The sequence below is a fragment of the Equus quagga genome, chromosome 18 (assembly GCF_021613505.1).
Source record: "Equus quagga isolate Etosha38 chromosome 18, UCLA_HA_Equagga_1.0, whole genome shotgun sequence".
Lineage (NCBI taxonomy): Eukaryota > Metazoa > Chordata > Mammalia > Perissodactyla > Equidae > Equus > Equus quagga.
This window is the reverse complement of record NC_060284.1, coordinates 35504297-35517821: the sequence shown is the minus strand read 5'-3', so window position 1 is coordinate 35517821 and position 13525 is coordinate 35504297.

The window sequence follows — 13525 nt, the reverse complement described above, 5'->3', positions numbered from 1 at the left end:
CTTGAGTAAAAGAATCACCAGCTTTGCGTTTCAGCTATGCTTCCAAATAATCAGTAATCCCCAACTCTGAGCTGGAACTTTTGGAACAAATCATGGGCATTGGAATGGGAGACTTGTGAAGTTCAGAACAAAGGACATCTCTTTCGTGTGCTCTATCGGGAGAGTTATTGTGCAGGTAATATATTTGGTCATAAAAATCATTGACCCATCGCATGCTCCTCTCTCCCTTGCTGGATCCCTCAGTCCATCAGAACCATCCTCACTGACTGAATAATTATTCACGAAAGAACAGCATTGGCAAAACACATGATATTTTATCAGCCACATATAAAGCGAATTCCCAAAATGATACAATTTTCACATAAAAGAGCTTAAAGTTGTCTAGAGTTGAGAGCATACTGAAATATAGTTCCCATTCTTGCTAGTTTCCAAATAGCGTACTTTTCTTTAAAATGTTAAAAAAGTGAGTCTGGCTTTAGGAGAAGCAACAATCTCAACTGCTTTCCCAATCAATGCACTTCTTCCAGTCATTTTAACAGATCAACCATTCATCTTACAATTACTAGTAGGTAAAGCTTCCACTAAAATGATTAAATCAATTACTACTCATTCATAAAGTGTTTAACCATGGTTAAGCAGATCTACAATTATTCTTGATACTTTGGCAATATACATTTCATAACACGCACATACGGCTTACCCAAATCAATTCATTCCCCTATAAAATCCTTAATATTAAGGATTTTTTTCTTGCAGTTTGTAGATCTCCACATTCAACAAAATTTTACAATTTACTATTTTATTGCTTATACAAGAAAACAAAAAAGACAAAATACAGAAGCAATTAGAAGCAGAGCTACATGGGCTTGAAAAAACATTAATTGGTAAAATTGTGGTCTAAACTTTGCTGTGATTTCCTACTGGATAATGGAAACTCATAGGTTTATCAACTTTGCATTGTATAAATATAAAATATACTTTATATTTTATAAATGTAAAAACACAGAAATTCATTAGTATAGACATTTTTTCATGGCACTAAATTTAAGAAGTTAACCTTAAGTATTTTAATTATGGTGGCCTAGGACTTTTATAAGTAGTGTTTGTCCAGAAACATTTGTCAAATTAGAAACAAATCTAGACTTGGTAAGTAGAGACTTTATTCAAAAGGATAATTGCAAGAGGGAAGAGGGACTCTTACAAAAGGGGGACCCTGTGACCGTAAGAGCTGCAAGCCTCTGAAGAGTTAGATAAAAGATTTTTCTTTCATAGACAGGACTAAACAAAGTTAGAAAGAAATGGATGTGGGGAAGAAGAACGAAAGTAGTGTAACTGGCTAGTAGATCAGAGGATGTTTTACCCAGAGGCCAACCTCTTCTCAGGAGGAGCTTTATGTTGCTTAAATCTGGGAACTTGCAGGAAGGAGAGGAACACAAACAAAATTGGATTAACAAGAATTTTGTTCCCTTTGATCAGTAGAGACAAGCAATTCAACTAATCATTTCTGAGGCAAAGATTGGGAATTTGGAGGGTCTTTGGCCTCTTATAAGAAAATAAGAAGAACCATCTGGGATTCTTGTCTAAGACATATGGGGAAGGGTAAGTCTTGGCAGTAAACCATTTCCTAGAACAGAAAGGTTAGGGAAGTTTCTTAACCTTAGCTGTCTTCTAGGATCATAGCACTTGGGTAAAGTTCAATATAGTCACATTACAACATTCCTCAAATGACATTTCTTTTATTGATACTATAAATGTTGAAGACAACATTCATTCTAATTTTAATAAAGTATTTCTGATGAGAAGTAAGAATGCTATATCCTAAGTACTTTTTTTTTTTTTACCTTAATAAAGGCATTCTGGATAATCTAGAGTAATGACTAGTTGACATGTTGAGATGATCTGAATATTTCATGTCCCTCCAAAATGGGAGAAAGTATTTTCAAACTATATATCAGATAAGGGGTTAATATCCAAAATATATAAGGAAGTGATGCAACTTACTAGCAAAGGACCTAATGATCCAATTAAAAAGTGAGCAAAAGACCTGAATAGATGTTTTTCCAAAGAAGACATACAAACAGCCAATAGGTACATGAAAAGATGCTCACCATGACTAATCATGAGGAAAATGCAAGTCAAAACCACAATCAGATATCACCTCACACCTGTTAGAATGGCTATTACCAAAAAGACAAGAAATAATACATGTTGGCGAGGATGTGGAGAAAAGGGAACCCTTGTGCACTGTTGATGGGACTGTAAATTGTACAACCACTATGGGAAACTAGAGTATGGAGAGTCCTCAAAAAGTTAAAAGTAGAGGTAATATTTGATACAGCAACCCCATTTCTGGGTATATATCTGAAAAAAATGAAATCACTATCTCAAAGAGATATCTGTACCCCCTTGTTCTTTGCACCACTATTCACAAGACCTGGAAACATTCTAAGTGTTCATGAATAGATGAATTAATAATGAAAATGTGGCATATATATATATATATATATGCTGCATTTTATATATACAATGAAATATTATTCAGACATAAAAAAGAGGGAAATCCTTCCATTTGAGACAACATGAGGGCAACTTGAGGGCATTCTGCTAAGTGACATAAGTCAAATAGAGAAAAAAAAATACTGTAAGATCTCACTTATATGCGGAATTTAAAAAAAATTTAAAAACCCAAACTCATAGAAACAGAGGATAGAAGGGTGGTTACCAGGGCTGGGGGTGAGGGAATTGGGAAGATGTTGGTCAAAGGGTACAAACTCCTGTTTATAACATGAATAAGTTCTGGGGATCGAATATTCAGCATGGTGTCTATATTGCATTATATACTTCAAAGTTGCTAAGAGAGGAAATCTTAAACGTTCTTACCACACACATTCACCCAAAAGGTAATTGTGTGAGATGATGGAAGTGTTAACTAACCCTATTGTGGTAATCATTTCACAGTTGATATGTGTATCAAATCAACAAACTATACGCCTTAAACTTACACAATATTATACGTCAATTGTCACTCAATAAAGCTGGGGAAAAAACAAAGAATAAAGCACTGATGTTTAGTCCGAGGTTTTTGACTTGGTCTAGTGGGTGCTGTTCATTAACTAAGATGTAAGCATGAAGGAAGGAGCACGTTTGGTGGACCTTCTGCACCAAGTGGCGTGGGAGGGAGTGAGGATTCTACTTCAATGAATCGTCTCTAACATCTGTTGAGTCCCCTTTGCCCCTGCTTGGTTCTTTTGGTTCAAGAACAGAACAAAGTCAGTATCAGGGATCATGAGATGAAACAGCCAATTGGCTTGAACCAAACCAGGCAGAAGCTGGAAGGCTGAAGAAAATTCTCTTGCACTTTTTGAGTGTTCTATTTTGATGACAATCGCTTTTAAGCTGCATTTCCTTTGTCCTTCATTTTATCTTCCCTTAACCTCTTTACCTTTTCCCTTTATTCATTGCTAATATTTTAATTGAATTCCATTTTCAGTCTTTTTTATCATACCTAAGAGTAAATAATAATTCTACAGCTTTGTTAGTTTATCTTCAAATTGTTTCCTTAGCTTGTCAGTTTCTCTTTTCAACTTTCATTCTATTTTGCTTAAATATTACATCTTTGAGCTCTTATTTTATTGATTTCATGATTTTAGTAATTCATTTTTACAGCATATAAAACTTGTTATAAAAACTAGTGTTTTTATTATTTTTGCTTCTTATTCTTTGGATTACATTTTCCAGCTTGCATTTTTCATCTATCTTTGCAAGCCACATTAGTTTTGGGCATTTTGTTATTTTTGTATATTTGCATAATTGTCACGCTATTCTTAATTTTGCTCTTTTTTAAAGTGGCATGCTCTATCTAAGCTTCCTAATTAGCCCTCTGCAAAGCAAACATGGATTCTTTTATTGCCACATTCCCAATATATTGTGAGGGCTGGAAACTGTGTTAAATCTACCTTTTTGAAATATAGTGGCATAAGCCACTTCTTGAGGACCTGGCTTTGATCTCTCCTTTGAGATGTTTCTTCTGTGTTATATGCTAGGTGTCATGTCATTTATACTGAGGTATTCTATCGCAATGGATGGAAACTCCTAAGTCTGAGGTGATTTCCTAATGGGGCATGAAGCTTTGCAGCCAATGCTTATCTTAGAGTTTCTCGCCATTGTTCAGCACCACATCATTTCCTTCATCCATCACTACAAATTCAAAAGATGAAAAGTTAGGGCACCTGTTGGTTTGGACACAGTTCTTACTGGTGCATTACAGGAGCAGAGAATCTCACCTGGGACTCTCAAAGTGTCTCTTTGTTTCATATTCCTACTCTCTCTAGGAATCTCAGGATATTTGTTTTCTCTTGTCCACAGTACTTTCCAGTTATTGTTTACTATGGGAAGAATTAGCTCTCTTTGGTGATGATAACTGCATTTTCTCTCTCTCTGCCCTTCCCCCAGACTGGAGAGAGAAAATTGTGAGCTGCTGTAGGTCCTGCTGCCTCTGTTGAGATAGGCTGGTATCGACTCTAATCGAATTTTCAAGGATTTTTCCATGAGTATTAAGGAAACGTTTCTGGATTTTCTCAGCCTACCTTCTTTCTCAAGTGCAGCCTCTGGCAAGAAAGGGATTATATTTTTTAAATTAAAAATGGTTAATAAAATACGGTATCTCCCCTCTCCCCTTTCATGTTTTCCTTATAACAGCACTCAGGGTTGTTTCATTTCCAGGAGTCTCCCTGTTAAGCTTAGACCTGTTAAAACCTTAATACAAGCTTAGTTTAATATCTCAACATGTAATTTTAACTATTTTTAGAAATATTTAGACAAATAGCTGAATTTTCTTTGAAAAATTATTTCAAATGGTTTATTAGGATTTATTTTTGTTTTATATGAAATAAATGCAGTCCTTCAATTGCCCAGAGATTGGTAAAAAGCAAGGTAGATTTTCATTTGTCTATGATCTAGGGCTATGTACTGTCATGGGGTAATAATGACCTCAAAAAGAGAGGTCTAAGTCCTAACCCCTGGAACGTATGATGGTGACCTTATTTGGACAAAGGGATTTTGTGGTTGTAATTAAGTTAAGGACCATAAGGTGAGATCATCCTGTGTCCTTACAAGACACCCTGTAAGAGTGTCTTCCAAAGACATAGAGTAGATGACACTGATACAGAGGAGACAGGGAAGAAGGCCCTGTAAAGATGAAGGCAGAGATTGGAGTTACGCTGCCATAAGTCAAGGACTGCCTGGAAACACCAGAAGCTGTAGGTGGGAAGGAAGGAGTCTCCCCTAGAATGTTCTGGATGTCTAGTCTATTAGAAGATATTGTTTTAAGCTACAAAGTTGATGGTGATTTATTGCAGCAGCATTAGGAAACCAACATCTTCCAGAAGCAATGTGATCAGTAGGCCGTGAATTTTCTACTCTTATAGAGATGCCAGCAAAATCTACTCCCATCTCTAATCTACTCATTCTCATTAGTTCTGCACTTCGGATATCTGCCTTCTCAAAAGGCTGTATAATGCAATGATATAACCACAAACTTTAGAGCTAGACTGCCTGAGTTCAAATTACAGCTCCATCACTTCCTAGCTGTGTGACTTTGAGGAGGTTACTTGATATCTCTTTATCTAAGTTTCTTCTCCAGAAAGTGGGAATAATGATGGTGCTGACCTTCTATGTTGCCAGAAATAAGTGACTCAATAATATGAAGGACTCAGAACAGGATCTAGCATATAGTTACTGCTAGATGTGGGATAGTTATTTAGTTAGTGTGATTTTATAACCAGGTAAAAGGACAGTTATTTGAATGCTAAAAATTTCATTAAAGATAAAAACCATCATTTTCAATCTTGTTTAGCAAGGCCACTTGAAGAGTAATTGTTTTTTCAAAGGTAATAGTGCCCTTAAAGATGGGTAAATAAACTGTGCCCTCCGCCTACTCAATGAGATGATATTTAGCATTATAAGAATGTAATGATAAAGGAGATGAAAAGGACATGTACTATTTGATTCAAGAAGGTATCTTTAGGGAAATGAATCACATGAAATAAATCTTCCTAATCCAGGCATCTTATAGATGAAATGCCAATTTCAGAAACACCTGAAATATCTGGCATATTTAATAAATATATTTAGTTATTATTAAGTTCAGAAAACTGTTCATTGGATTAAAGATACCTAAAGATTTAATATGCATAGTATTAAGAATAACCGGTATTATGGGCATAATGTTAAAAAGCTGTACCAACCTTTAGAAGAATTATCTTGTTATATGGATAAAATAATATAGAAAAGGCCCCACTGATTTTAGTAGAAAAATTAATAATAACATACATTTTTCTAAAGCATTGTAATTTTAATATATTTTAACACGGTGGACATTATGCACAGTGATCCTGACAAGAATCTTGCAGAATAGGATCTCATATTACTGATAATGAAAACGAGGCTCAGAGAAGTGAAGGGACTTGCTCAAGACTCCATGCCCTCTGATTCATTAAAGGAAATCTTATATTAATTGAATATCCAATTTACCTCACTTCACATAATAGGAAGAGTATTGACTTAGAATTAATAGAACAAATAGCCTATAATTCAGATACTAATGCAATCACAGAAAATGGCATTCTTCTTTTCAGCTATCTTTGTCATAAGGCTTATTGTTCTCTTGGATAAAACTTGGCATGGAACTCAAATGAATTGCAAGAGACTGTCACTTTCGGTAGGGTCTGGAACTGTGAGAATCTGCATGAACAAAGCTCTGTATTTCAAGTAGAATGGGCTTACAGTGGGGTCTGAAAGAAGCATCAGGAATTTAACTAGGGAGAGAATTGTTTTTTCTTTCATCCACTCAACAAACATTTATTGAGGACCTACTAAGTATCAGAAATTTAGCACATATATGGTGGAGAACAAAAATATTTTTTTCCTGCCAAGTTGAAATTTATAGTCTGGTGAGGAGCTGTTGGTTCTCATTTGCTACTTGTTAGAGAATGCTCTTGATGATCTGGGTTTCATAAATTCTAAACATTCGCCATAGATTTTTATCATCTCTGGCATAAAATCCCCCAATAACTCTCCTCAAAGTATTAAGGATTAAGAATCCTTGATAAAGAGGTCATTTACGTTAATATTCTCACTTGACATATAGAATACATCACAAGCTCATAGCTTTACCTTCACATCTTACAAAGTCATGTTGCAGATAGCAATAGTTCGGAAATGAATAGGGACACCAGCTAAGTTCTCTGGTTTCTTTATATTTGGGGTGATTAGGGGAAATTAACTTCATTCACAATTTTAAGTCAGGAAATAATTTTTAATTTGGATTCAATCATAGCAAAGTGTGGAGCTCAAATGTCGCGTAAATCCCATAAACTTCATTAAACATATATAAATAACTACTAAGTTTTATAATTAGTGGAAACCTGACCATCTAGCAATAAAACTATCTTAGAGCTAATGTTTGTCCTATTGTATCACTCATCTTCAGCTCCAAAGAAGCCCAGCTAAGTAATGTTTATTCTATCAGAAAGTCACTCAAATTATTCAGTGAATACTTACATAGGAAATGAAAAGTGTCATAGGATGCTAGCTACATTTCTAATCAAAACACTGCAGAAAACAAAAGCACTTGACTCATACTCATATAATCTTCAACTAAATAAAAGCATCAATAAAGAAATTACCTGAAATCTGTAATGAATAATATTTTTGTGTGAGGAAGATGGGCCCTGAGCTAACATCTGTGCTAACCATCCTCTGTTTTATGTGGGATGCTGCCACAGCGTGTCTTGACAAGCAGCGCTAGGTCCACACCTGGGATCCAAATCTGTGAACCCTGGGCCGCCAAAGCGGGACATGCGTACTTAACCGCTACGCCACTGGGCTGGCCCTGTGAAATGTCTTTATAAATTCTACAAAGCCGTTTGTAGAAAACCATCCTTAATAGGTAAATATGTAATGATATTTTGGCATCAAAACAGTCTATTATTTTTCTTCAAACTGTTAATAAATACTCAATTTTAATAAAATATGTTAACACTTTCTATATTTTAGTCATTTGATTTTAGATTATACTTTAGGGCATAAGCACAGTTCCTCAACATCACTGTCTAAATATCAAGATTTATTAAAGGTTTTGTTCATTTTACAGATTGGTCAATCTGAGTATGTTTATTTAAAGCCTTGAAGAACTTGAGCAAAATATAAATAAGAATTCACAATCACTACGTCTTCTTTTTTTCAGTATTTTTCTTTACATTTGTTATACTGAGTCTCATTGTAGGAAAGAATGTATAATTTGATTTTTAATGTAGGCATTTTGAAACCAAGTAGAAGTGAGTGGTCATCACAAAGAAAATCAGAGACAAAAATCAAGTAAATGTTCTTTCTCCTGTTACAGGCTTTTGGAGCTTGTGAATCACCATAGCTTACATAATACTCATTATACCAAATGTATCAGTATCTCTTTTGGTGACTTCCTCAATAACCTAAAGTATTTAGACCCATCTATATGCTGCTCATGAATATCTTGACACTCAGTGATCTGAGGATCTATTGCTACAGAACACATCACATCAAATCTTAGAGGCTTAAAATAACTTATTATTGTTTACCATTTTATGGGTTGGCTGGGCTCAGTGGGATAGTTCTTGCTTGGAGTCTCCACTGTGATTGCAGTCAAGTAATTGACTTTATTCAAGTAGGTTGAAGTTATTTAATGACCTCACCCAATTGAGCTGCATGTCTTAGATGACTCACTCACATGGCTGGAAGTTGATATTGGGGCTATTGGCCAGGAGCTCAGCTGAGGCTGTTGACTGGAGCAACTCCATGTGTCTTTCCATGTGGCTTGGGCTTCTCACAGCACGGCAGCTGATTCTAAGAGGGAGCATTCCAGGAGACAGGAAGTGGAAACTGACAGTCTCTTAACGATAGGTCCAGAAATTTAAACACTGTCGTTTCTCCTATGTTCTATTACTCACAAGAAGTCAATAGCCTGCTCATTTTATAAGGGGAAAGATAAAGCTCACACTCTTGGGGAGAATTGTCAAAAAATTACTGTCATTTTGAATCCACTTTCAATCCATTTCAATCCATTTTCAATCCATTTTCAATACAGAGAGATTACACAAAATCTGTATGCTATACCCTTAAATATTTCCCTACGTAGCCTTTGCTTCAGCAATATCAACTATGTGTTCCTTCATTTCCACGTGTGTTTGCATAAGCTGTTCCCATTGCCTGGAATACTTTTTTCTTTCTCTCTCCTTTTTTTAACCTAATTTATTCTTAAAGACCTAGGCTTAATGGTAAATAGTATTTTATCTATTAAGGAAGTTATAAAATTTATGAGAAAGCAAACAAGAAAGTAAAAGGAATAAAAAAGTTAGAATCTGATGTTAGACTTAGGAGTCAATACCCACTCTTCTTAACATACAAAATATATTATGGATCCTGCAAGCCATAGCTTCATTTTAAATGTTTTCTTCTAGCCTGTTTATTCAATCTAGGTTTAATAATTAGAAGTGTACTAGAGTTTGCTTGAATACATTGATTACCAAAGAACAGGAGTTAACAAACTTTTAAAGGACCAGAGAGTAGGTGCTTTCTGCATTACAGGCCTTACGGTGCCCGTCTCATCATTCATTTCTGCCCCTTGTAGCATTAAAACAGCCATTAATAGCACATAAACGAATAGGTATAGCTATGTTCAAATAAGATTTTGGTGACAAAAACAGATTGCAAGCCAGATGAGGCCCACAGACCATGGCTGGAAGATCCCATTGCTATAGAATAACTCCACGTTGAAAAAGACCTTCCAATCAGTGAATGTAGATTAAACCACAAGGTGTGTGTGTGTGTGGGGGGGGGGGGGGGGTGGAATCACAATTGCAATGGAAAGGAGAAGTAAATAATATTACCTAGGGAGCTTAGGATTTTCTTTCAAAGTCTTTTTTTTTTTTTTCTGAGAAAAACAAAACAAAACACAACAGAACCTGTCAATAATTTTTCTTTCCCTTTGTAATTTCTATAAAAAAGTGATGTGATGTAGTACATTGGAATGAACATTTGATATTGAGTTAAAATACCTAGTTTAGAGTATGATTTATGTCTGTTAACATCAAGGTGAATATTAGAAAGTCACCTCATCTATTTGAGTTTGTTTGTTTCTTTTGTCCTGATAAATACAGAATATTTGTGAGCTTCAAATGAGACAATAATGTAAATGTATTTTGTATAGTATAACATTTTGTGTGAAAGAAATTATGTTCATAAAGTTGTTCCAAAGACGGTTTTAGTGTTCTACTTAGTTTGATTATTTTGGACACAATAATGTCAGATGAAAATTAATAGACAATTCGTTAAAAAAAAAAAAAAGACTTGACATAAAGGTATAATATATAAAACTCATAAAGAGTAAGATTGGACCTGAGAATAATTCTGTACATCTTGAGTAAAAATGAATGTAAAGGGCTGGGCTGGTTGCACAGTGGTTAAGCGCAAATGTTCCACTTTGGTGGCCCGGGGTTCACCTGTTCGGATCCTGGGTGCGGACATGGCACTGCTTGGCAAGCCATGCTGTGGTAGGCATTCCACATATAAAGTAGAGGAAGATGGGCACGGATGTTAGTTTAGGGCCAGTCTTCCTCAGTAAAAAGAGGAGGATTGGTGGCAGATGTTAGCTCAGGGCTAATCTTCCTCAAAAAAAAAAAAAAGCAAAAATAGCCTAACCTAATGAAATCATTGGTATTTGTTTGTCCCAGATAGAACTTCTGATCATTCCTTTCCTAAGTAAAGAAGAGGACAAGAAATGTCAGTCAAAAGCAGTGCACAGGTACACATAACAATATTTTCTTATTTTCTTGTCTTTCTGATTTCAGTACCTATAACTCCATACTTGTTAAAAAACAGTACTGACATTATCATTCTATAAAATCATAATGCTCAGAGATTTGATAAACTACCAAAATAAGTTTTAATCACTAAAATTTATGGAGATATCAAAATGTCTAAAGGTTACTTGTTACAGCTGTGTAGTATTAAAAAGAAGAAAGTTACTAATTATAATGATTAAAGCAGGAAATTGAGAGGAAACAGGTAAACTGGGTTTATCATTATTTTATTTAAAGATACTCTTTAAATGATCTGTTAAAAATTATTTAATTAAAAGGAATAAAATGTTATGATCACAAATTAGAGTCAACTTCAGCAATAGACATATTGAAACCTCTCTTCAGTTAATGAGACCAAGGCTTACCCAAACACAATATGAAAAGGAGACATTCAGCTTCCAAACTTAGTATCCCAGCTTATAAGTTACAAGTTTAATTACAGAAATCTTACATTTTCCCAAATCAACCAATTACAACCCCTCTTTACTGGAACACTATTATTCTTGAGTTCTTAACCTTTCTCTGTTCATGATACCCTTAGAGTCTCAATCTTTTTCATGACATCCACAGGCCAAAAGGAATGCTAAACATCCTGTATTTAATAGCTAAATTCAAAAAACTTAATAAGTGTTCATACCCTAAAAATATAGTAGCTATTTGAAAAATAAATGTGCATAAATTGAAAAATATTTTTATTTCATTCTTAATCTCACTCACTTATTAATGGGATGTGTGTGCCTGCTAATGCCCTACTTCTCGACCTTTAAATTGGATTGGATGTTGCCACCTTCATTTCCTTTTCCAAATTGATTTTTGAGTGGTAATTACTTTTTTAATTTTTTTTTTTTATTTTTAAGACTTTATTTTTTGAGCAGTTTTAGATTCACAGGAAATTTGAGGGGAAGATACAGAGACTCCCCAAATACCTCTGGCCCCACACATGCTTAGCCTCCTCCATTATCAACATTCTCTACCAGAGTGGTACATTTGTTACAGCTGATGAACCTATGTTGACACATCATAATCACCCAAAGTCCATATTGACATTAAAGTTCATTCTTGGTGTTGTACATTCTATGGGTTTGGACAAATATATAACGACATATATTCATCATTATAATATCATACAAAATATTTTTACTGCCCTAAAAATTCTTCTGTGCTACACCTATTCATCCCTCTCCCCACCCCAACCCTTGGCAACCACTAATCTTTTTATTGTCTCCATAATTTTGCCTATTCCAGAATTTCATATAGTTGAAATCACGCAGTATGTAGCCTTTTTAAATTGCTATCTTCCACTTAGTAATATATGTTTATGCTCCCTCTATGCCTTTCCAGGACTTGATACTGCATTTCTTTTTAGTGCTGAATAATATTCCATTGTCTGGATGTACCACAGTTTATCTATTCACCCACAAAAGGACATCTTGGTTGTGTCTAAGTTTTGGAAATTATGAGTAAAACTACTATAAACATCCATGTGCAGGTTTTCATATGAACAAAAGTTTTAACTCCTTTGGGTAAATACCTAGGAGCATGACTGCTGGGTCATATGGCAAGAGTAAATTTAGTCTTGTAAGAAACCACTAAATTATCTTCCAAGTGGCAGTAGTATTTTGCATTCCCACCAGCAATGAATGAGAGTTCTTGTTGCTCCACATCCTGTTCAGCATTTGGTATTGTCAGCGTTCTAGATTTTGTTCATTCTAACAGGTGTGTTGTGGTATTTCATTGTTGTTTTAATTTGGATTTCCCTGATGACATATGATGTGGAATACCTTTTCACATGCTTGATTGCTATGTGTATATATTCTTTGGGGAGCTGTATGTTAAGGTCTTTGAACCATTTTTTAATCAGATTGTTTTCTTTTTTTTTTTTTTTTGAGGAAGATTAACCCATGAGCTAACATATGATACCAATCCTCCTCTTTTTGCTGAGGAAGACTGGCCCTGAGCTAACATCCATGCCCATCTTCCTCTACTTTAAGTGTGGGATGCCTGTGACAGCATGGCTTGACAAGCGGTGCATAGGTTTGCATCTGGGATCCTAACCAGCGAACCCCCAGCTGCTGAAGCAGAACATGCAAACTTAACCACTGAGCCACCAATCAGATTGTTTTCTTATTGCTGAGTTTTAAAGATTCTCTATATTTTTTGGATAATAGTCTTTTATCAGATGTGTCTTTTGCAAATATTATCTCCCAGCATGTGGCGTGTCTTCTAATTCTCTTGACATTGTCTTTCACAGAGCAGAAGTTTTTCATTTTTATGAAGTCCAGTTTATCAATTCTTTCTTTCATGGATCATGCCTTTGATGTTGCATTTAAAAAGCCCTCACCATTCCCAAGGTCATCTGAGTTTTCTCTTATGTTATCTTATGAGTTTTATAGTTTTGAGTTTTACATTTATATCAGTGATCGATTTTGAGTTAATTTTGTGAAGGGTCGAAGGTCTGTGTCTAGACTGATAATTCCTTTTTTTTTTAAAGATTTTATTTTTTTCCTTTTTCTCCCCAAAGCCCCCCAGTACATAGTTGTATATTCTTCGTTGTGGGTCCTTCTAGTTGTGGCATGTGGGACACTGCCTCAGCGTGGTTTGATGAGCAGTGCCATGTCCGCGCCCAGGAT